The sequence below is a fragment of the Pinus tabuliformis genome, chromosome 6, assembly GCF_031772625.1.
Source record: "Pinus tabuliformis cultivar Carrire ecotype Pingquan chromosome 6, CPIR1, whole genome shotgun sequence".
In the NCBI taxonomy this organism is placed as follows: domain Eukaryota; kingdom Viridiplantae; phylum Streptophyta; class Pinopsida; order Pinales; family Pinaceae; genus Pinus; species Pinus tabuliformis.
In genome coordinates, this window is record NC_142292.1 from 1607904985 (window position 1) to 1607930263 (window position 25279).

General features: G+C 42.1%; 1 protein-coding gene across 1 annotated transcript in view; it reads left to right on the plus strand.

Annotated features, from left to right (window-relative positions):
* Window positions 1–215: 215 nt before the first annotated feature.
* LOC149265032 (vacuolar protein sorting-associated protein 52 A-like) overlaps window positions 216–25279 on the plus strand; it is a 296453-nt gene continuing 271389 nt past the window's right edge. Inside the window, exon 1 of the mRNA XM_089429097.1 lies at window positions 216–1329. The gene's annotated coding sequence lies outside the window, so the exon portion shown is untranslated. The remainder of the gene's footprint in view (window positions 1330–25279) is intronic.

Genomic DNA, 25279 nt, shown 5'->3' on the forward strand with positions numbered 1-25279 from the left:
CAGGAAAAATATCCTTTTGTTAAAGATGGCAATTAAGCCAAATTGTTTCCCCAAAAAAACTACATTTTTATAAAAAGGGCTAACTTCGCCTAATTATTTTGATTAAAAGGCCGATTTTTATATTAAAAGACTGAGCATATGTGAAGATTGCTGTGCATAATTTTTTTTAATCAAAATAGAAGGGTGGCATATTATTTTGGGGTGTGAATATATTTGAAAAAGCCCGATCTAAAAGAGTCATTCATTTTTCTGGGTTTAGTTGACGAAGATCATTGAAGGCCGAATATGTTTCTGAAGCGCGTGAGCTTGTTAGTTTCTTAATTTGGTTGCTCGATTATTGCAGAAGCCGATTAACTAAACTGTAGGGATCGAAAGCATTATTTAATGAAGGCAGATTTCTATTGTGTTGCAATAATCACTACCTCAACACAATAATCACTACCTGAAGTCGAAATTGTGCCAGAAGCCAGACGTATTGTACATAAATTCGTATGAGCTGATATCGAATCATCCAAGTTTGTTAGCAGCCAAGGGTCGAGCTTCTAAGAAAAAATTGCAGAGATCGAATCATAGTTGGTGCCAAGATCAGACTGAGAAAATCGTTCTGCTCCAGGAGGATCGAATTATTGCACGGGGCCGACTTGCTTGCATTTTCTTGAAGGCGAGCAGATCTGTGGCAGGGTTTATCTCTGTCATTTTTTCTTAAGAGGCCGAATTTTGCAAGGATCGAATTCATTTGAATAACTGGCAAACTCGCTCCAAAAATCGCATCTCTTGGCTGCTTGGTATTGCTGTAGCAGAATCATCGCTTCAAGGGTACATCGAGCCACTTATTCCTATCACTGTCTACAAGGAAGGACTGTATAATCAGAGTTCTGGCCTCTAATGAACGATTTTCTCTGCTGGAAGAGGGGTGAAATAGCATTCTTATACCCTGGACGAGTTCTGTTGGCAAGAGAGACGGGTTTGCTTTGGTTGGTGGGCCGAAATCACTCATACAAATTGCTCGGCGTGCACTCTGTGGATAGCTGTGTTAATAGGCTGAAATGTTCGAGCTCCTTAGCTTCATATAGGCCGTGACTTACCCCTGCACTTGCTGGACACAATACTCGTTGGTGATTGAAGATACAAGCTGAATAGGGCCGAGTTTGCAAGTTCAGAAATCCGGGTACTTTCTCTGGGGGTGTTGACTGATATAAACAAGGAAGGGTTCGAGTTCTTTGACTTCAGTGTGGCTGAGCATAGATCTTGAGCACAAAACAAATTGTGGGCACTGCTCTGGACGTGGAAAGACTGTCTTGCATCAGCTAAGTCGACCTATCAGTCCAGGTTCTACGGTGTATCTATTCATGAGTTTTATTTCTGCTATCTACCATATGATGTACTGAATGTAAGGAAATCTATATTTATGGGTTGTTGTTGAATAGCAGGAATACAATTTATGCTCAGATTTGTGCTATTCATTATTGCGAAACTATCTTCTGAAGTTATAAATTACATTGGAGACAATAATCCATTGAAAATTACAGTTGAGAAATTTAAACTACCCAGAAACACCTACAGCAGTGTATCCATGAAATGTTTGACAGAATACCACACAGAAAAATGCATTAAACTCAGAAAACTTCTTGGAAAATAAGGAAGGGTATGTCACCAATGTACATTATCATAATGAGACTATGTGCTGTGTTTTTGTTGAGTCAGAGTATTTTTGTATACTGTTCGTGAATTTGATAGTCGGAGTATGTGTGGCTGAGTTGGGTTAAGTTTATTTGGGGTCCATAGAATGTAGTATGTATGTATTGTCATAAGAGATTTACAGGAAGAATGAGTATTGAAAAGACCTTAGAAGACCTCAAAAATGCCCTTAATAACTTAGAGAGGAGATGGGAGCAACAATAGTTTAAGACATTACTTGGTTCTTCTTTGGACCAAGAAATAAAGCAAAACAACAGACCTTTTTCCAGAAAGGTCCATAATATGCTAATGCAGAAGCAACAGAGGGATTTACAGAAGGAAAAAGAAGTGGGAAATTGGCTTTATGCACTTGGGATGGACTTAAAGACTGGAAGATCAGAAAATGACCTTCTCACATTAGAAAAGCTGGAATCTTGTCTTTCCAAGGTGGATCAATCTGATTGGAGTTTAAATTGGGCTCTGGAGCCAGCTATGCTTGCATTGGTACAAACCAGATTCTTGGAGCATCCGGGTGAGAGAGTCAAGCTTATAACTGCCTCCTGTTTTAGCGATATTTTGAGGATACTAGCACCCTTTCCTCCCTACAATGATGACATCATGAAGAGGATCTTTCAATTGATTTTAGAGTGCTAGTTAGGGCTGCATGATACCCAGGGCTCAAACTTTGATAGAAAGCTCGTGATCCTAGAGACCATGGCCAAAATCATATCCTACGAAGTCATGCTTGATCTAGAGCAGGATCACCTGATCTTTTAGATTTGTCAATTCCTCTTCACCAACATCAGAGAGTATCACCCTGAGGAGGTAAAAGCCAACATGCAAGATATCTTATCTTCATTACTAGTTGAAGGTGATGTCATTCACAAACAACTGCAGACAAAATTGTTAGCCATTTGGAGGAAGACATAGGTTGCCTCACCAGCTGCCTATGAGCTAGCCAAAGGGGTGGTTGAGCAAAACATGAGATTCTTCAGAAGGCAACTAACACAGGAGGAGTTGACGACGATGCAGGATACAAAGATCCAAACATGTAGCAAGAATGAGCTGAGAAGGAAGGGTCTTTGCTTCATTTGCAAGGAAACTTGGGGGCCTAACCACTCATGCTTGAGTAGCACAGAGGAGATGACAAAGGGAGATCAGGTGGAGATTCCTTCTGACTTTCCAGATGAGGATTCTCCATCTATAGTAGAGTCCATGGGTTTTTACGAGGATATCTCTAAGGGGTAGGAGCAGACATGTGGTGGTGTTGGTAGCAACCCAGATGTGCAACCATGTTTGACAGAGTTGTATGATGAGCAGTCGATAGACCCATGGGAGACATTCAGGGAGATAAGTCACCGTGGTGACTCAACATGGACAACGTATGGTGGGGTATGAGTTAGATGAGGAGGATGATGTGCACAATTTGTGTGATGGGCTCAGCTAGTGGCTCATGTTGAGCCCATGATGGAGGAGGATGAGCAGCCGTCATTTGGGCCACAACCATTGGCAAGGAGCAAACATATTTATAGGCAACTAGCGGGGTTGTCGACAATTGTCATTGTTGAGAAATCTAGGGCATCAATATTAGGTGATTTCTCTTCTTTAGATAATTGCTTGTGAATGCTTTTTACTTTCTTAGATTAGGATCTTCCTTTACTTAGATTATTAGTGTTCTTTTTCATCAAACAACTACCAATGCATAAACCATAAAGAGACAAGAGACACAAAATATAGGCTATTAGCCAGGGCCAAAACCTCTTCTTCTTGAGAGGAAAACCCGAACAAATTCTTCTTCTTATAGAGATTCCAATTGACGAATACCAAGACCAAGACCCTAGACCTTTTTGCCACTCCAAGGCCAAGTCACAAACCTTCCTTGATGAAATCCTTCTTGAAACAAACTTGGTGCTCTTTCCTTCTCCTATGGTCAACATAAGTCAAACTGTCTACACTACTGCAATTTCGGTTTCATCCACAGATCTGCAACCTCGACTTATCTTATACCCTTGCAATTCTCATGTGTGAGTTGTTTGGAGGTATCTTCCTTCTTCGCTTGACTAGGAGACTCAATCTTATGACCTCGGCTGTGATATATGCTGATATAAAGATCTTCTTCTTGGCTTCTTCACTGACTGGGAAACCCTATTGTAGAACCCTTAATATATGCCACACGTGCGAGGAAAAGGTAACCAAAATAGTGCCTAAATAGCTCGGATTCTCCTCCTTTTTCTTGCGCTGAATGAGAGGCTTCCATTTCTCTTTTTCGCACTTTCTGTTGTACTTTAGATGCATGACCGAATTCTGTGTCTAGAATGAAAGTTGAGCTGCCTATAAATAGTAGTTTGCCCATGCTAATAAGTCGACATGATTTGAAGACAAGGCCGACATGCCTTTTGGAGATTATCTTACTCTCATCTTGAGCCGACTTGAAGGAGAGGTCTTGTGCTTGTCTTGGAGGGCTTTCATATTTATTTTAATACTCATACAAAATGTAACATGCCCAAGAAGGGTCCTTCATACATGACATTGACTCAATTAACTTTTATGACTATATGACAAAACCTAAAGCTCACAATGGGAGCCATTACTAAAAATAAAATTCCTTGTTCATAAAACCCCTGAGACAAGCATTATAGTAATTAATTTATTTTTCTTCTTTTCATCAATTACACATGTCATTATGAAGAACGAACCTAGTTACACTTTTCAATGGTCATCAGGAGGTGTTAGAGCCTAATAGGGTAGCTTTATAGGAGATTGGTAGATTGGAGGAGCACAAAGTTTCCAATCAAATGGGTGGGGATATTCTAGAGATGGTGGTGCATCCATCTATGGGTCTACCTATTGATGAGGTGCAAATAAGTGTAGCGACAACTAGCAAGGTTGCGGTATTTATTGTAGGCTGCCCTCTCGAGGAGTACATAGATAGGGCTTGCAACACCATTTGCCCACATTTATCCTTCCAAGAGAGAGGGGTAAAGTTTTCCTTGTTGGTTGATCGGTCGAAGCGACAGGAGTTGAGCATGGACCAACATCTGCCTAGTAGACTTGTTCTATACACAGGTGTCCATGCATTAGATTCTTCCCATGAGCTGGATTGGCAGGAGATCATGAGTTGGTACCCTATTAATGGAGCGATATTTTTAGTCAGGGACATAGTGCAGTAGGAGCCCTTAGATGTGAGGGATATTGCATGTTTTAGTTGGTAGTGGGATGTAGGTCGGCAACTCTTCAACATTCCAGCCCAACATCAACAGAGTAGGATTGGCATTGGTTTGTATCAAGGGTTGGATTGGAGAGAAGTGAAGAGTTGGTATTCAATTGATGGAGCAACATCTAAAGCTGAAGACGGAGCGTAGTTAGAGAAATGGGATACGGGTGTTGATGGCTGGCCATGGTGGCATTGGGATCCAAGGGGATTTGTTGATGGCGGGACCAGTCAGAGTTTAGTCTAGGATTTGGGCATTAAGGGATTGGTTCTTGGTTGGGTAGCACACAGGCATGGTATCACCCAGTGGTTTGTATGGGATCTAGGTATTGGTTCTTAGTTGCACAAGACCACCAGATTGGTCGACAGATATGGATTGCTTGAGGGCAAGCAATCTTGGGGCGGGAGGATTTGTCATGTTCCTTTTTTTGGTTTCCCTTATGGCGTGGTTAGGATGGACTTCCAGGATTGGAGGCAACTAGGTCATAGGAGCAGGGTTACTCCATCAACAGGCCCAGGGGCTTTTGGAGGGGCTTTATGGGGTTTTGAGGAGTTTCTTTGGGATCCAATGGCATTCGCTTGGTATATTCCATCATCAACACAACTTGCCTTTTGTTCCGTTGCATTCCAACAACTTTAGGAAAACAGGGTTATTATTGAGCCTAACTCGATTAATTACGCTTAAGGTGACATTCTAGGAGGAATACTTAATGGAACATGTTAGTGTAATAGCTCATTGGAATCGAACGAGAAGATCTATAGGATGAGATGGTGGGAAGTGACTTTCAGTGGCTTGAGGAAGGATGGTGGCCGATGTTGGAAATTGTAGCTAGGTTCGGTCTTCATTAATATATTTGAGTCATCATGAAATGTACTTGTCAAAATAATAAAGAAAAGAATTTTTATTATTGTATCAATGACTTATTAAAGCATGGGTTTCATGCTTGGGTTATCATTATATTAGTCAAAGTCCCCATTGTAGATTCTTAGGATTAATATTGAGTATATAGAGTCATTGTACATTTAAAGAGACCCTTCTTGGGCTTTTGAATCATGTAAAAATGTTTACTATTGAGTCAAATATAATTTATCTAACCTCCACACCAAGTTGGCTTAAGGACACCAATTCGACCTCACTTGGAGCCTATAAATAGAAGGAAGTCGAATTCATTTGGAACATCTCTTCTCAAACTAGTTTGATGTCTCTAAGGAAGTTGGACAAGTGCAAAGTGGGTAAAAGGAAGCAAAAGGAAGTGCGAGTTGGGTCAAGTCTAAGGAGAAGAAGAAAATCGAAATTTTGGAGCTGCTCTCTCTCTGTTTCGTGCCCTAGTTTGGGAGATCGAAGTCTTCCAAGTATTGCTGTTGCCAGTTGTTGCCTGATGTCGTAAGTTGTTGCATAGTCGAAGTTGCTGGGAAGGAAGTGCTACTGCAAAGGGGTCGAAGATTTGGAAGGCTGACTTGGTGTGGAGGGAAGGTTTGGTCTTTGTCTAGGTTGAAGAGTCTCAAAGAATACTATTGAAGGAAGAGAATTTTTGACTGGGTTTTCCCCTCGAGGGGGGTTTTGCCCTAGCATAGTGCCTACATCTTGTGTCTCTTGTTTTGTGATCTTCATACACACATAATATGGTAATTGCTTGATGAAAGATAAGATAATAAATAAGTAAAAGAAGCCAACATAACTCACAAGTAATTATCAAGAAAGAGGAATCAAAGCCTAATCTACTTGCATTGATTTCTCAACATGGTTTCAGAGCTAAGGTCAGGAAAAGTTGAAAATCAATTTGTTGGCAGGGATTCTCCCTCTTTGATAAATTACATGAAGATGGGTATCAACAATGCAGGAAGTTGGATCAAGAAGGTCATCCACTACTTATTCCACAAAGTCAAAAGTCAAGGATTCTTCGCTGCTCTTATAGGTTCTCTTAGTGATGACAATGCGTGGATCATTGGTAGTGGAGCATCAAGACACATGACAAGAGAAAGTAAACAACTCCATACACTATCAAAGGAGCCATCTTCTCATGTAATGGAATTGGGTGACAACAAAAGCTATGCTGTTAGAGTAGTGGGATCAACACTGCTGAAGCTGGAAAATGGATCAAAGCTGCACCTCAACAACATTCTATATGTTCGAGGTTTGAAAAATAATTTGCTTTCTATTTCTTGTTTAGAAGATAAAGGGGATAGAGTTTCTTTTGTTGATGGAAAAGTATTGGTTTGGGGAAAGGCTCTAGCATTGATAAAGCTAGGGTTATTGGAGTTCGTGAAGGAAGCCTTTATGGGGTTATTACACCACCTCCTCAAGCTTTGTTTCACATGGAAATCAATCCCATTGAGCTATGACATAGGAGGTATGGTCACCTATATTATAAGGTCATCCCTACTCTTAATCAATTGGTTCATGGCATCCCCAAATATGAAGTTAGATCATGAAGGTGTGTGCAAGGAATGCTCTTTGGGAAAACATACAAGAAAGCCATTTCCGAATAATGAAAGTATGTCCAAAGAGATCTTAGACCTTATCCATTCTGATGCATGTGGGCCCATGTCTGAAAAATCACTTGGAGGGCATCTCTACTATGTAACATTCATTGATGACCATTCTATAAAGACATGGATCTACCTTCTCAAAACAAAAGATGAAGTATTTGAAAATTTCAAGGAGTTTAGGTCCAAATCGGAAACCCTAACCTAAAGAAAGATAAAAACTCTAAGGTCTGACAATGGTGGGGAATATACTTCTAAGGAATGGATTGCATATTGTAAAGAAGCAGGAATTAAGAGGGAGCTCATTGTTCCCTATTATCCCGAACAAAATGGAGTGGCCGAAAGAAAGAATAGGTCAATTGAAGAAGGTATTCGAACAATGCTCCTTGATTAAGACCTACCAAAATTCTTATGGGGAGAAGAAGCAATGACAACTGTGTACATTCAAAATAGAAGTCCTCATAGAAAACTTAATAATATAACACCCGAAGAAGTATTCACAAGAAAGAAGCCAAGTGTGGATCACCTCGAATCTTTGGAAATCCAGCATACATCGATGTTCCAAAGGATAAGCGAAAGAAGTTGGATTCTACAAGTATCAAAGGAATATTTGTTGGATATAGTCTTTCCTCAAAAGCATATAGAATCTACATTAAGGAAGGAAGACATATCGAAGTAAGCAGGGATGTCATATTCGATGAAAATCAAGCCTACAAGAAATCAAAAGATATTCCTATTGATTCTAATGACGAAGAAATTCCAATATTTGAAGAAGAAGAAGAAGATCATCATGAAAACCCTACTACAAATCAAAAAGAAGAAGAAGGACCAAGTGAGCCTATTCAATCGGTGGTCATCCCAACCACAAGGAAAAGGCCAAATTGGTTAAAAGCTACATTAGAAGATGCTGAAGGACATGAAGTTGCGAAAGGAACCTTCAGGGAAAGTAAGAGACCAAAAATATATTCTAGTTATGCTGCATACATGACAAAGTTAATTGAAGCTGAACCATCTACATTCAAGGAAGTTGCTCATCAAGAGGTTTGGAAGAAAGCGATGCAGGAAGAATATCAATCCATCATGAAGAATGGGGTTTGGGAAATCATCCCTAGACCTAGTGACAAATCAGTTGTCCCCTGCAAATGGATCTATAAGATCAAACATGCTGTTGATGGAAGTATAGTCAAGTACAAAGTTAGATTCGTTGCAAGCGGTTTCTTTCAAAAGGAAGGCATTGACTATGAAGAAACCTTTGCACCCACAACAAGGTACACTACCATTAGATCTTTGGTTTCATTGGCTGCTATCATGGGTTGGAATATCCATCAAATGGATGTGAAGACCCCATTTCTGAATGGGACCATTGATGAGGAAGTTTATATTGAACAACCCGAAGGCTTTGAAGTTAATAGCAAGGACTCTCATGTTTGCAAACTTAAGAAGACCCTCTATGGTTTGAAGCAAGCACTTAGGGCATGGTATGTAAGGGTGGATGCATATCTACTTAGAATTGGGTTCGTAAAGAGTTCTGCTGATCCGAATCTCTACATCAAGGTTTTAAATAATGAGCCCATCATTATTCTACTATATGTGGATGATCTATTCATCACAGGTGTGGAGCGAAGAATTGAAGAAGATGTTGGCAGTTGAATTTGAAATGAAGGATCTAGGACTGATGCACTATTACGTGGGTCTAGAAGTATGGCAGAGACCTAAGGAGATATATTTGCGGGAAGGAAAGTACATCATCAAGTTGTTGCAGAAATTCGGGATGATGGATTCTAAGCCAGTGACTACTCCTATGATCACCACTCTCAAGAAGTTGAGGGGCTCTAACTCTAGTCTCGTGGATCCTACCTCTTATCGACAGTTGGTTGGTTCCCTAATGTATCTGGTAAATACTAGGCCAGATATATGTTTTGAAGTAGACATTCTAAGTTAGTTTCAGTTGGAGCCTCTTCATGATCACCGAGTAGTTGCCAAACACATATTGAGGTATCTTTATGGAACCATACATCATTGCCTAAAGTATGATAGTAAGGAAGTCAAGCTAATTGGCTTCATAGATTCTGATTGGGGTGGCAGTGAGACCGATGGAAGGAGCACTACTGGAGGATGTTTTAGTCTGGGAGCTGCTATGATCTCATGGATGAGTAGGAAGCAAGATCTCGTTGCTTTAAGTAGTGCTAAGGCAGAATATGTGGCTGCATGTGAAGTAGGAAAGGAGGCTGTTTGGTTAAGGAAGCTTCTGACAGATTTGTTTGAGAAGTCTTTGGGTCCTACTGTGATTAATTGTGACAATCAAAGTTGTATCAAGATGTCTAGAGATCTCGTGTTTCATGCTAGAACGAAGCATATCAACAATAAGTTCCACTTTATTAGGAACCTGGTGCAAGATGGGATTATGAAGTTGGAGTATGTCTCGACAAATGAACAGGTAGCAAACATACTAACAAAGGCTCTTCCTAATAAGAAGTTTGAATATCTAAGAAACATGCTTGGTTTAGTAGATATTGCTGATTGTATTGATGATAAGAGATTGGAAGAGATTTGTTGAGGCTTTGCGAGTGAAGCATTGCCTGGGAGGACATCTGGCCGACACTTTGTGTTGATGTCTAGGTCCCAAAGTAGGGAGGGTGGCGTGGGTCGTAGAGCTCTGACCATGGATACGCACCTAGGTCCCTGGGTTGGTGGTTAGCAAGTAAGCCTGATGGTACCTAGAGAGGCTGAAAGCTTGAGTCCACCTTATTCCCACTTGGATAGATTGCCTTAATCAGGAATCTTGTTCGTGGCATTGTGGTGCCTAAATTGATGAGAGACCAATGGATAGATTGCCCTGGTCAGGAATCTAGTCAATGGCATTGCGATGCCTAAACTCTTCATTGTTCATATAGTTTGAGATCTTCCATTGTATTTGTATATTATGAATACCTCCCTAGTTAAGAGGGAGTGTTGGAAAATGTAACTAGGTTCAGTCTTCATTAATGTATTTGAGTCATCATGAAATGTACTTGTCAAAAGAATAAAGAAAAGAATTTTTATTATTATATCAATGACTTATTAAAGCATGGGTTTCATGCTTGGGTCGTCATTATATTAGTCAAAGTCCCCATTTTTGGACTCCTAGGATTAATATTGAGTCTATAGAGTCATTATACATTTAAAGAGACCCTTCTTTGGCTTTTGAATCATGTAAAACGGTTTACTATTGAGTCAAATATAATTTATGTAACCTCCACACCAAGTCAGCCTAGAAGAGATCAAGTTAACCTAAGGACACCAATTCGACCTCACTTGGATCCTATAAATAGAAGTAAGTTGAATTCATTTGGAGCATCTCATCTCAAGCTAGTTCGATATCTCTAAGGAAGCTGGAGAAGTGTGAAGTGGGTAAAAGGAAGCAAAAGGAAGTGCGAGTTGGGTCAAGTCTAAGGAGAAGAAGAAAATTGAAATTTTGGAGCTACTCTCTCTCTTTTTCGTGCCCTAGTTTGGGAGATCGAAGTCTTCCAAGTATTGCTGCTACTAGTTGTTGCCTGATACCGTAAGTTGTTACATAGTTGAAGTTGCTGGGAAGGAAGTGCTGTTGCAAAAGGGTTGAAGATTTGGAAGGCTGATTTGGTGTGGAGGGAAGGTTTGGTCTTTGTCTAGGTTGAAGAGTCTCAAAGAATACTATTGAAGGAAGATAATTTTTGACTGGGTTTTCCCCTCGAGGGGGGTTTTTCCCTGGCATAGTGCCTACATCTTGTATCTCTTGTTTTGTGATCTTCATACACACATAATATGGTAATTGCTTGATGAAAGAGGAGGCATAGCGAAGGCAAAGGAAGATAGATCTCTCCATTATCTTCTCTCTCATGTGATCTAGGGTTTCTGAAGCTAGGGCCGAAAAGTTGCAGAAATTGCAGGTAAGCCGAAGTTGCAGTAAGGAAGGACGATGTTGCAGTAAGAGTGTTGCTGAGGTCGAAGTTGAAGTCAAGGAAGAAGTTGCTTTGACTTAAGGATTGACTTGGTCTTGGAGGATTCTTGGTCAAGGGTCTAGGTCTTGGAATTCGTCAATTGAAGATTCTATAAGAAGAAGAATTCGTTTGGGTTTTCCTCTCAAGATTGGAGAGGTTTTGGCCCTGGTTGATCGCCTACACCTTGTGTCCATAGTTTCTTTGTTCTATATGATTTTTGTAGCTGTTTGATGAAGAAGAACACATAATAATAATCAAGTGAAGAAGAACATAGTTAAGAAAGGTAAAAAGACTTCACAAGCACTCATTACTAGAGAAATCACCTCTTGTCTATACCCTAGATTTCTCAACATGGTATTATAGCTAAGGTGACAAGTTAAGGAAGGGTAGCTCCATAAGGGACAGTCAAGCATCAAGGACTGAAGTTCTAGAAGGGCATCAAGGCATCTAAAAGATCATCTCATCCTCAAGGCATTTTGAATTCAAGGTCTACATCATCTTCTTGAAGGAAGTGTCAAAACCCTAGATCGATCAAAGAAGAAGTTTGCACTTGAAGCATTCTTGGGATCCTCGCTCAAGCTCTGAAACTAGATTCGTCCAAAATAGGCCACGTGTTCGAATCCCACGAATCCGACACGATTCGATAGGAATTCGAATCCAAAAATGGGACACGACGTGTCTTAACGAGACATGATCGAATACTGGTCGTGTCCCGATTTTGGGATTTGAATCCCAAAAAAAAGTGAAACCCGATGAGATATTTGTACTAGTTGCCTGATATACCACCATCCATTCGATCATTCAAATCCTTGAACATTCCACCTCTTAAAAAATCCTTGAAATCGATCAAGATTTTTGCCATTAAGTCGTCCTAGTGCTTGCGTGCAATCTCTGTCAAAACAACGACATTTATATTCTGGATTTTCCACTCGTCTTCTCGAGATGGATTAACAAACCTCTAGGTGCCCTGCTTGGAGGTGTCGTGTAATATTCCAAGACAATTGCCGCTTGTTTTGAGGTACTCTGATCCATTAATCCCTTTAATGGAGGGCCTCCACTTCGCTCACTCATTAATAGAGTGATTGAATGTCATCGTTAAATGGGTGTGAAAGGGAGTTTTGAGGTGCTTACCATCTATTCGGCGAGATCTCACGCTGTCTTTAACGCCATTGTGCTCAAATTGATTTACCTGTGGATTGATACCACTTATCATGGCAGGGGTTTGTAGATTGTTGAACCTTGACCTTGATCCATATTAGCTCCCTTATTGGCCAACACATTCGCCATAGTACTTAGATGCTGTTTAACATGATAGAACTCAATTACGTCAAAGTGCCTCAGTTGCAAATATTATTGAAGAATCTAGGGAAATTAGGTTTAGTATGATTCTTCTTGACTTGATGACAATTTGTGAAGTCTTTTACAATTTGTCTTGTTAGCTTAATCTTTTTTTTCTTCTTATTAATGCATGTGTGCGTGCTTCATCAAATTGCTACCAAAACATAAGAACAAGAACACAAGATGTTGGCTCTCTGCCAGGGCCAAAATCTCTCCTCTTGAGAGGAAAACCCTTCGGTAAGTTTTCTCTTATTAATCAATGCCAAACCCTAGACCCTTGACTAGAATATCCTCCAAGCACAAGTCAAGTCCTTCCTCCTCTCTGCACTTGGTTTCCCTGGCACTTTGTCTTCCTCCTTCCGGCACTTCGTTCCCCAACACTTCGTCCTCCTTCTTCCGGCACTTTGTTCTTCCTTCAACTGTTGATGTACCTTGTTGCACTTGCTCTAGAAGAGACACTTGTGATGAGTCCCTTCCCTTGTGATGATCCCTACCTCCTCCTTGACCAAATGAGCTCTTCCTTGAGGTGTAGATGCAGACTTGGTAGGACTGTTCTACAGCCCTAATTCTTGCACGTGTGGGAGGTTTGCTTGATGTAATATGGTTCCTCTCCCCTTTGCCTGAGGACCCTCCTTCTTCGCTTGGATAGGAGGCCTTATAGGCCTAGATTCAAGCCCAAGCAATGAGATATGCTTGACTCTAAGTTGCTGCTGTCATAACCGCTGGCAGCCCTCTTTTTCCTTTGCATGTGTGACTGGTATTGGCCCTAGAACAATCCCAAAACCTTCGCTGTCCCTTCTATCTTCTTCGCTGCACTTGGAGGCTCCTTCTTTGCCCTTTGCTCACCTTTTCTCGGCTTCTTTACTTGCTGATTTCAGAGGTAGATGAATGGGACATTGGAGGAGTGGACAACCTCTATATATAGAGGACTGTCCCTCCTTTAGGCCGACTTGTAGGCCACTGGCTGACTTGTCTTCTTTGCTTCAATTCACTTCATTTAATGGTGCCATTACTAGGAGGAGGCTTGACTTTGCTTGGAGGTGTATTCTTTGACTCTGATACATAAATATACATGGTGTAACATCCCCTTAAGGTCTTTAACATAATTCTTTTGACTCTTTGACTCACCTATAGCACTTTAACATGTGCTAGACCTACTTCAATGAGCAAGAAACTCATTGAAATATATTTTAAAATAATATTTCTTTTCTTGAATAAATATAAATATCAAAAGTACATTTATGAAGACCGAACCTAGTTATATTTCCTTCAACAGTCCCTCTTAACTAGGAGGTTATTCATTCAACATTACAAGGTGTTTGGCTATTATCAATCTTGAAGAATTCACATAAGAGAAACCAGAATGGCAATCCATTTGTTATAGCATCATAGTAACCAACATTGTTTCCACAACAAGGCCTGGACTGACAACGCTATCTCTCAATAGATCAGAGCACAATGTTGGCGAGACCAATGACTTATAGACACCTTAGTCATTGTCTCTCAAGGTACATACCCACTCGGGAATTCACTGAGTATGACCTTGTAGGACTATTTTTATCTTGGGTTCCCAACCCTCAAAGAATATCGGTCCTCTTGCATACTCTTGTCTTGGATGCCCTACACATCCTCAAAGAGTGTTGGATGCTAGATGATTACTCAATCCTCCCATTCTTTCTTTCCAAGTGAAGACAAGAATGTTGTGTCTTTCACTTCCTCTTAATTGAGGAAGACATGTCCAAGTATCCTCTGATAAGGTACTTGTCCAAGTTCCTTTGTAATTGGGAACTTGTTATAACTACCTCTTAGCTAGGGACTTGTCCATTCGTCAACGACTTCTTCTATGTGCATCCTTCAGCTGCTTGATTTCCTTCCTTTGATGTCACGAAGTCTTTGTTTGAACTTCTTCTTGGTAGGGCACCATCCATCGATCACTTTCCTTCCTAGTTAGTCATGTCATTGCTTCCTTCGTGGAAAGTGGCCTTCTTGTCATATATCAGGTTCTCTTGTCATCTTGTTATTCCTTGTCATCTTGTCTATGCTTCGGACTATTCCTCACATGGATACTTGCTTGTTCCCATGCTTTGATCTAATAGCCCTTCATGACTTCATCTTGATATTGCTTTAACATTAAATGGTGCTTTTGCTGGGGATGTCTTCAATGGATTTTTGTCAGATAGTGATTCTTTGTGATCATGGTGTTCTTCACATGCTTGATCTCTTTCTTCATTTGCTTCTAAATTTTGGTATGTTCTATGCTTAGAGCAATTTACTTCAATTTTCTTGTTAGCTCTATATCAAATTATCAATATCCATATTAGCAATCACATCAGCATGATAGTAAAATACAGATAGAATATAAACATAAATAGTAGAAGACAAGCCAAGACAAGAGGACACAAGATGTAGCACCAGCCAGGGCAAAACCCCAATGTGGGGAAACCCTTGACCAATTCTTCTTATATTCTTCAATAGTTCAGCAGATAGAAAGAGTACATTTATACAAATCTGAGATTTTATGACAGTAATAGAAAGTTCATCATTCTGCTAATGATGACAGTTCAAAGATGCAACCCTGAATTCTCATGACAGTCTTCAATCAATCATTAAGAGTGTTGTAGCATATCCTTTGAGTTCATCAATCTAGTAGCCCTTGCTGCAACATGTTAGCACTGAGGTTTGTTGCATTATAGGTTATGGCAAGTCCTGTAGCAGTAGTTCCACCACACAGTCAGGAGACAAGTCCTTTTAGGACTGTAGTATACCTTGAAGATCCTTCTCTCATGCTACACTGCCTTCTAAAGGTGTTGTCCACCCTTGACAGCCCTTAACTCAACCTCTAGCTGTGTGCTATGGCCTGTGGCCTAGCACAACAACTAGCTGTAGCTTTCTGCTTGCCCAAATGATATTCAAATGGCAACATTTTCTTCTTGAAGATCTCAGCCTAGTTGTCTACTCTTAGCAACACCCAAACACATGACCTATTCTTCCCTATGCTGACTTGAAGGCAAATTTCTCCAATGCAATGACTCTCCTTATGACTGTGCTTCCAGCCTTGCTAACAACCCTTTAATTCAAGCCTTAAGGCTGCCTTATTTGCCACACTGTCACCTACAAAACACAGATTTCCACGTTGTCCATCTAGTCTTCCTCACGCTGTCAACATGCTTCAATTAGCTGCGTTAGGATCTCTCCTTGGCTGCGGATTAAATGTCTCCCTTGACTGCGTATTAGGCCTTCTTAACTACAGTTAAGGCCTTCTTTAGTCAGCGGATTAGGGCCACCTTTGTACTGTAGATTAAGGGCTTCTTCATACTGCGTATTGGTGCTCCTTCATACTGTGTCTAGGGCTTCATGACTGCAGCTAGGCTTCATTATGACAGTGGCTAGGTCCTTAGATGACTGCGGCTAGATCCTTCCCTTGGACTGCGTATAAGTCTCCTCCATGACCGTGGCTTGATCTCCTTTAAGACAGCGCCTAGGGCACCTTCTTCAACTGCAGCTAGGTCTCCCACTTGACCTCTCTTGCCACCAAACCCAAACGAGTGTAGAGAGATCATGAGAGATGTAATGTAACAAATGACTTGAGGTCACCTCTATTTATAATGCAACGTTGAGGATAAGTTGGGGTAATTTGCTTGCTGGCCGACCTTGACAAATTGTCAATAATATGAATAAATTCATATCTCCATATATACATGTTAGAATCGGATGATCTTTAGATCAATCCTACACCTCTCGGAGAGAGGAATCCAAGAAAAATATCAGCAGCCATAAATAAAATGACCCACATGGAGTTTGGCCCTAGTTTCCAATTTCAACACTCCCTCTCAACTAGGGAGAACTCCATCTGTTAATCCATCTGCCAATCTGTACTATCTTTGCCATCAATGCACTGTTTTGCACTGCTTTGCTCCGCTCTGCTGAACTATGAAGAAGAAGAAGAGATCGAGAATGTATCATACCATTCTCCACTGACTCGAAGTCAGTCCCAAAAGGAGAGTGTCTCATACCACTCTTACTGATTCGAAATCAGTTCCAAATAAAGAGAGTGCCTCATACCACTCTTACTGATCCGAAATCAGTTCCAAATAAAGAGTGTCTCATACCACTCTTACTGATCCGAAATCAATTCCAAATAAAGAGAGTGTCTCATACCACTCTTACTGATCCGAAATCAGTTCCAAATAAAGAGAGTGTCTCATACCACTCTTACTGACCCGAAGTCAGTTCCAATTGATCCCAGATCAATATCATCCTAGCATAGGGAGTACGGTAGTACACGATGCGTCCATCAGTAGTACTATGGTCCCTATCCTCATTTCCCTACTCATTGGCCAAATGAGAGGTACTTCCCATGAGTCCCAGACTGCATGGGTAGGATGTCTCAGCAGGAGAAGGATGAACCACTCATCCTGCCTACATGTCGCCATGGGGTATCCCAAGGGAAGGCTGAACCACTCACCCTGTACACAACAAATCACTAGGGGAAGGCTGGACCACTCACCCTATGATTGTGTCTCAGTAGGAGAAGGATGAACCACTCATCCTGCCTACATAGCAAACCACTAGGGGAAGGCTGAACCACTCACCCTATGTTTTCTCATCGCTCTAGGAAGTACCCCAAGCCCACCCGAAGCTCCCAAAGCTCAAAGTCTATCTCATACAGGACCCTCAAGAGAGGGTCTCTCCATGACTCCTAGTTGTTCTTGGAAAGTCAAGAATTTGACCTTTCCCAAGGGCTTGTCAGAATGTCGACGACCTGCACATCACTCCCAATGTGATGGAGCCTTATTGCTCCTCGTTGTACCAAATCCCGGATAAAGTAGTACCTGATGTCTATGTTCTTGGAGTGATCAAGAAATACAAGATTCTCCAACAATCGAATCCCACTCTGGTTGTCGCAGAGGATCACGGTTGTATCCAGCACGTGTCCAAACAGCTCATTGAAGGGCTTCTCCAACCAGTCAGCTTCACACGAGGCTATACTCGCAGATATGAATCCGGCCTCAGTGGTACTCAAAGTAACCGACTTCTGCTTCTTGCTCATCTAGGATATCGAAGCAGAACCCAAAGAGAACCAACACTCAGAAGTGGTTTTGCGATCCACCATACTGCCTGCCCAATCAATATCAGAATAACCATGCAGCTTCACAACTCTGACAATGTATCTCAGTCCATGAGTGATTGTGCCTCGAAGATGTCTCAAAAGATTCTTGGCACCAATCCAATTTGAGTATGTTGGCTCAACATGCTAACTGCAAAACATCTATTTGGACGAGAGTTCACCAAGAACATCAATGCTACTATAAGCTGACGAAACTCAGAGGCATTTCCCAATTCAGGTCCAACAGCACTACCGCATAACTTCTTAAAGTTAAGCTCCATTGGGGTAGTCACAGGCTTGCAATCCACCATTCCAAATTCGGAATCCAACTCCCTCTTACGTTTGTAAATGAGAGGGTCTGCACCTATCAGAAAGAGGTCATCCATATAAAGTACTAGTATGAGAGATCTATCACCTTCAACCTTAAAGTAAAGGTTCGGATCGACTTCACTCCTAGTGAATCCCAACTTCATCAGATAGCTATCGATCCTCTCATACCAAGTCCGAGGTGCTTGCTTCAAACTATAGAGAGCTTTCTTCATCCTACTTATATGAGATTCTTGATCATGAACCTCAAGCCCCTCGGGTTGTTCCACATCTGTGGTCTTGCTATTACTTGTAAGTTTTCCCTCGGTACATCCCAGACATATACCTTCATGCTCTTCTTTGAACTCAGGCATCCCTGTCACCATCTGTCTCACATCGGGTAGGGCCTTACAATGAAGATGGGTGGACCTTCGGTGCCATTGACTAGATGAGTCACACGACATGGTCCCTAATGGACTTCCTGCAACTTGATTCAAAGTGCCAACCCCGAACCCAAGAGAAAGCATCTTTAAAATTCCTTTTCCAAGCACATACCTTTCCATTGATGAATGCCACCTTGTAACCTTTGTCTTCCATTGCCGAAATGGACACCAGGTTCTTCTTGAGATCAGGTACATAAAGAACTTCTTGTAAATGAATCGAGTTACCCTGATCCAATTGAAGAGTAACATTCCTTGCACCCTTTACAGGATAGGTGGCATCGTCTCCAAGAATAATCTCCAAGTTTGTCTCCTTCTCTATCAAATTAGAGAGAGGTTCCTTGTATCTAGTGAAGTGCCTTGAAGCACCACTATCAATAAGCCAATTTCCTAAAGTGTCTGGAGGAGAGGTAGTAGAGAGGGCCGATATAAGATAATACTCCTTTTGCTTATCAGAAACAACATTTGATTCTTCGTACCTGGAGTTCCTGGCTTTCTTGGAGGGTCGAACATTTCCCTTGATGTCCTGCATTCCTTTTTCCTTTGCCATTGTATTGGTCATTCCTTCGATCATTGTTGAGAATAGTGGTTCTAAATATATACCACTCCGGTGGGAGCCCTCCAAGGGTAGTAATAGTAAGTTCCCTGTCATAAATGACTTCTCCAATATAGAAAATCATTCTTGATCTCAATGATCTTTAAGAAGTAGGATTGAATATCCTCGACTTTGCCCTTCTTAATATCCTTCAACTGATTTTTGAGGAACAAAATTTGATTTGCATCACTAGACTTGAACATGCATACCAATCTGTTGTAGATTTCCTTGGAGGTGTTTAGATCGGAGATGTAGACCACCAGACGCTCATTTGATGGAGGCTCAGGGATTTTACCCTTCACATAGTCCAACACTTCTTGTTCTTCCAATGTTAGATCAGGAGACATCTTCCATCCGTGATAGTCAGACTTTTCACGGAGCTTGTCTTCAGCCGAGAAGAGGGATGAGGAACCCATTGAACCTTTGACCTTGTTCAACTGTCTTCGGTGATTGATCTTTCACTCTTGCTTGGGCTTTGTCTTCACCTCAAGAGGACACAAGATGTCGCACGAGCCAGGGACAAACCCTAATGTGGGGGAACCCTTGATCAATTTTTCTTATATTCTTCAATAGTTCATATTCATTCATTAGCTTTGTCATCATTATCTATATCCTTGGAGATCAAAGACATCATATGGATTCGTTAATACTTGAGGCCACATAACCATGTTGGCCATGGGATATTTGGTTGGTGCGCTGCAATTGTTAAGTAAACTCAAATTCTTTGTTGGAATTTCTAAGTCTCACACATTAGAAACCCTTCATGTACTTTACTGATTTATTCCTACCTACTTGTTCTGTTAATTAACAAGTTATTTACCATGTAAATACTGGAAATAAATACAAGTACATGCTCAACACATTACAAATCATCAACTGAAGGAAATTGAAACAAGCACACAAGTGACACCGTTGTTTTTGGACTAATGTCCCCAGAAAAACCCAATGCGGGAAAACCGATGCAGCGATCTGAGGGTTTGATTTATTAAGCAGTTTCAAAATACAATTTGGGTGCCAAATCCGGCTCAAGCAACAGAGAAAAATCTCGTCAGTAGTACCTCTCTACTCGGAAGCAAATATTCTGGCTGAAACCCCGGATAAATACTCCGGCAGCTCAACAACTCTAATCTGCCCCACGAAACCCCAGCGTCAGCCTCTCTCTGGCCCAGCGTTAGCCCATCGTCACTCTAGCTTGGCATGCGTCAGCCTCTGGAGGCACTGTGTCAGTGCTCTGGTCCTCTGTGTCACCCACACTGGCCCTCTGAGGCACTGCGTCAGTCCTCTGCGTCACCCACGCTGGCCCTTTGAGGCACTGTGCAACGCCTAGTTGGCTCTGCGTGAACCTTGGCTGGCTCTGTGTGAACCCTTGGCTGCTTCTGCGTCCCTCTCTCTGGCTGCTATGCCGATCCTCCCGGTGCTATCTCTGCCTCTCTGCTTCTGTATTCACTGCCCCTCAGCTGCAGCTCTGATCACTCTCTCAACTTTCTGAGCAAACCCAACCCCGAAAAGTCGAAATCTTGATCTCTTGGTGTGTTCTCCAAGTGACCCTCAAGCCTCCTCTTATACTTTTCTCGTTGACAAATCAACGACTGAGATTAAGTCCCTAATCAACGACTAAGATTAGATCTGGCTTGATCCATGACTTTTGGACCATTTTAACACAGTTTTATATTAATTCACATTAATATTTTATTTTCCCTAAGTTTAGACTTAGGGACTCCATTAAAAATATTAATTATTTTAATATCTCCCAAACTGTTTAGAATTTGCCCAAACCCTTTCTGGGTATTGGAGATCTCATGTGCCTTAGCCTCTCCACCAATTTTCGTGGCTAGAGCACATCCGATGCTACCCAAATCAACACTCCCTCTTAGCGAGGACTGTGCTCTAGTAATACTCCTCATTGAGTATGACCTTGATCATCCGACATCGGTCCCTGTGCTGATGACAAGCCTGTTGCCTATCATCTGCACTGCTGCATCCTGTATTGCTACCCATGGCCTTGCCACTGCCACTGCTGCATCCGTACTACAACTCCCCATGCATCCGTATTGTTGCTTATGGCCCTGCCATTGCCACTGCTGCATCTGCACTACAACCCCTCTCATTATGTTGCATCGTGCTGCCCATAGCACTACCATTGCTAACTACTGCACTGCAACTCAGTTACTAAGAAGTAAGTAACTGATCTCCCAACTCTGACATCTCTGTCAGGCTAGAGACACCCTCGATGCTGAAACTCCCTCTGTCGCTGACAAGTGCTCCCTCTCTGACCTCTGCGCTGCTGCAACAACTCCCTGCATCTTGCACCATTGCACACCTCTCTGTGCCATCCTGCACTGGTGCAACACTCCCGTGCCTCTCGCACTGTTGCAGCCTGCTAGCCTCGTGCTGTCCTGGGAATCCTGCATTGTAGCTCCCTCTGTCGCTCCATCTGCATCCGTCTCTACTGACATCGCCAGTACTGCTACTCCTCTTCGGGGCTCCCGTAGCAAGGTATAATCCAAGAGGCTGGGTACCTCGAGGATCCTGCCCCTCATCGCCTGTAGTCTGCCTGACTACAACTCGATGTCTCCCCACTTCCGCTCAAGTGGTGTGTGTGCACTCATGGCACAGTCATCGTCTGTCTCCACTTCCTTCTCTGCCCTTGCTGGCATTGCCTTAGTCTCGGAGGCCTCTCCCTTACTCTTCTTCCTTGGACACTGGGTCGCATAATGACCCAACTCCCTACAGTGGAAGCATTTGACCTTGGAGAGGCCCTTCTTCTTCTGTTTCTCCCGCTTTCCCTCAGATGCTAGGGCAGCATCCTCCTCCTCCTCCTTGATTCTGATCCCCTTGCTGCTGCTTCCCGCCTTGCTCAACCTTCTGATCTCTTCTTGGCGAAGAGCAGCCCACATTTCCTCCCAATCTGGAAGGGTCACCTTGCCCAGTATGCTCTGGACAAACACCTCTCAGTCTTCTGAGACTGCGTTCAGGGCTGTTCTCACCATCATTTTTGGATCTGGCGTTGCCCCTATGGAAGTTAGCTGATCCCGGATCTCCTTCGATCAATTGAGGAATGGGTCAATCTGTTCTCCCTTCTCCATTTGGTATGATCACAACTGATTTTCTAGTAGCATCTTCCTCTTCATTGAATCATGTTGATACAACTTGGTCAGGGCCTCCCACATCTCCTGTGCGTGTTCTTCTTGGCAATATGTGGTAGTATATGATCCTTTACCCCGTCAAGGATGATACTCTTACCCCTCACCATTGCATCCTCGTACCTGTTGTTATCAGCCGGGTCAACTGGGATAGCTATCGTCCTTAAGGCGAAGTGCTTGAAACGATTCCTGTCTAGTACAGATAAGATTCTGGCCTTCCAGACTACGAAGTTTGAGGCTCCGTCTAGTCTGTCTTGGTCTCTTACTCCGTGTAGTGCCATTTTGCTGCTCCTCTAGTTCCCTCTTGGAAGTTCTCGGTGTGACTCTCTTTGAGCCTCAATTTCCATCCTGGAAACCCTTTTGCCAATGTCGAGATGCCCCCACTCTGATCGTTTGTGCAGCTGCACCACTAATCTGGATTTCTTGGCTAGAAACCCTCGGTAGCAACTCCCTCCTCAGCCTTGCCCTGTTAGGTACTATTCTGACTACGATACCCCACCAGCTCCACTCCGTAACTTATCCACAACCTCCTAAACCCAACAAACTGAAGGTTAGAGCTCCTAGGCTCTGCGCAATCCCGGCACCAGCAAATTAGCTTACTCAGCCAACTGCGTCAGCCCTCTTGGCCTCTGCGTGGCTCTACGTGAGCCTGTCTTTGCCTCCCTCAGCCTTTGCACAATCCCAGCACTAGCAAATCAGCTTACTCAGCCAACTGCGTCAGCCCTCCTGGCCTCTGCGTGGCTCTACGTGAGCCTGTCTTTGCCTCCCTCAACATTTGCGCAACCTCTTCTTGGCCCAATCTTGACGACGTAGGCACTGCGTCACCCCTTCCTTGTTGCTACTCTGTTAGGAACAACTTCTATCACTCGGGACAATTGTTTTCCGCTGTTACTGCTTTGCTCGGCTGATGTCCTCAATTCTCCTGTGATCTGCAACCACGCTCTGATACCATGTTGGAATTTCTAAGTCTGACACGTTAGAAACCCTTCATGTACTTTACTGATTTATTCCTACCTACTTGTTTTGTTAATTAACAAGTTATTTACCATGTAAATACTGGAAATAAATACAAGTACATGCTCAACACATCACAAATCATCAACTGAAGGAAATAGAAACAAGCACATAAGTGACACTGTTGTTTTTGGACTAATGTCTCTGGAAAATCCCAATGCGGGAAAACCGGTGCAACTATTTGAGGGTTTGATTTATTAAGCAGTTTCAGAATATAATATGGGTGCCAAATCTGGCTCGCCCAACAGAGAAAAATATCGGCAGTAGTACCTCTCTACTCGGAAGCAGATATTCTGGTTGAAAACCTGGATAAACACTTCGGCAGCTCCACGGCTCCAATCTGTCCCACAAAATGCCAACGTCAGCCTCTCTCTGGCCCAGCGTTAGCCCAACGTCACTCCGGATTGGCATGCGTCAACCTCTGGAGGCACTGCGTCATTCCTCTAGCCCTCTGCGTCACCCACATTGGCCCTCTGAGGCACTGCTCTTGGCTGACTCTGCGTGAGCCCTGGCTAGCTCTGCGTGAACCCTTGGCTGCTTCTGCGTCCCTCTCTCCGGCTACTGCGCTGATCCTCCCGGTGCTATCTTTGCCTCTCTGCTTCTGTATTCACTACCCCTCAGCTGCAACTTTGATCACTCTCTCAACTTTCTCAGTGAACCCAGCCCCAGAAAGTCGAAATCTTGATCTCTTGGTATGTTCTCCAAGTGACCCTCAAGCCGCCTCTTATACTTTTCTCGTTGACAAATCAACGGCTGAGATTAAGTCCCTAATCAACGGCTAAGTTTTGATCTGGCTTGATCCATGACTTTTGGACCATTCTAACACAGTTTTATATTAATTCACATTAATATTTTATTTTCCCTAAGTTTAGACTTGGGGACTCCATTAAAAATATTAATTATTTTAATATCTTCCAAACTGTTTAGAATCTGTGCAAACCCTTTCTAGGTATTGGAGATCTCATGTGCCTTAGCCTCTCCACCAATTTTCGTGGCTAGAGCACATCTGATGCTACCCCAAATCAACATTCTTAAAGCAACTTAGAGTGATAGATGTGTAATAAGTCGACGTGGTTAAAGGAATAACCTCATATGAACAAGTGAGTAAACATGTAATCTCATGTTTTAGGTAGAATGAACATCAAGGGAGGAGAGCTCGTAGATATAGTAATCAAAAGCACTTAGATGGCATGCACTTCTGAAAGTTGGTGTTGTTGTATATGTCAAGTTACTCTTAGAAATTATTGTTCATATTAGGTCACTCTTCTATTCCTTTATATATATTAAATTTGGAGGAACTTTGACCTTAAGGGTGACCTTATTATAGTAGCATTTGCAAGGATAACTTGGTGTAGGCATCAATAAAGGGAGCAACTTTGGACCTGCTGTTTTTGTTCTTAAGTTCCGTGTTAACTCTATCAAAGGAGTTACGTAGTGTCTTGAACATGCCATTTCTCTATTTACTAGCATAATGGGTCCATGAATCCTCAGAGCATCTGATCGTGTTTAAGTGGTGCTATAGTCCAATTGAAAAATTTCAGCTTCCTTGTAGGGATTCTTCTTTTCTTTTGTGCTATAACATTTTATGGTTATCTTTAGTTAATTGGACTAGTTATTTGGCTTTGGATCCAGTTATTTCGTATGGTAGCAATCATTGTAGAAGTCAACCCATTAATTTTGTATGCCTTAGTTGATCCCCTACGCTTAGTTACAATGCAAACACTAAGTAGCGATTATTGTATGGTTCTCAATTGTTCTTTTAGAGCAATGATGATCATATAGTGTCATGAACCTTGCTTAGTGTAGATATTATGATTCCTTAGGTTAAGTTTTCTGTGCGTTAAGGTTTCACATGTTACGACTACCTGTTTTGCAAATATATGTCTTTAGTTTATAGTTGAAGTATTGAGTCGTTGATTCTACTTAGTAAAGGTCGGTATCATCATTTAACCAAACAAGTTGAATTCTATTTAATGACGGCAGTGCATCATTTTGTCATTTGGTT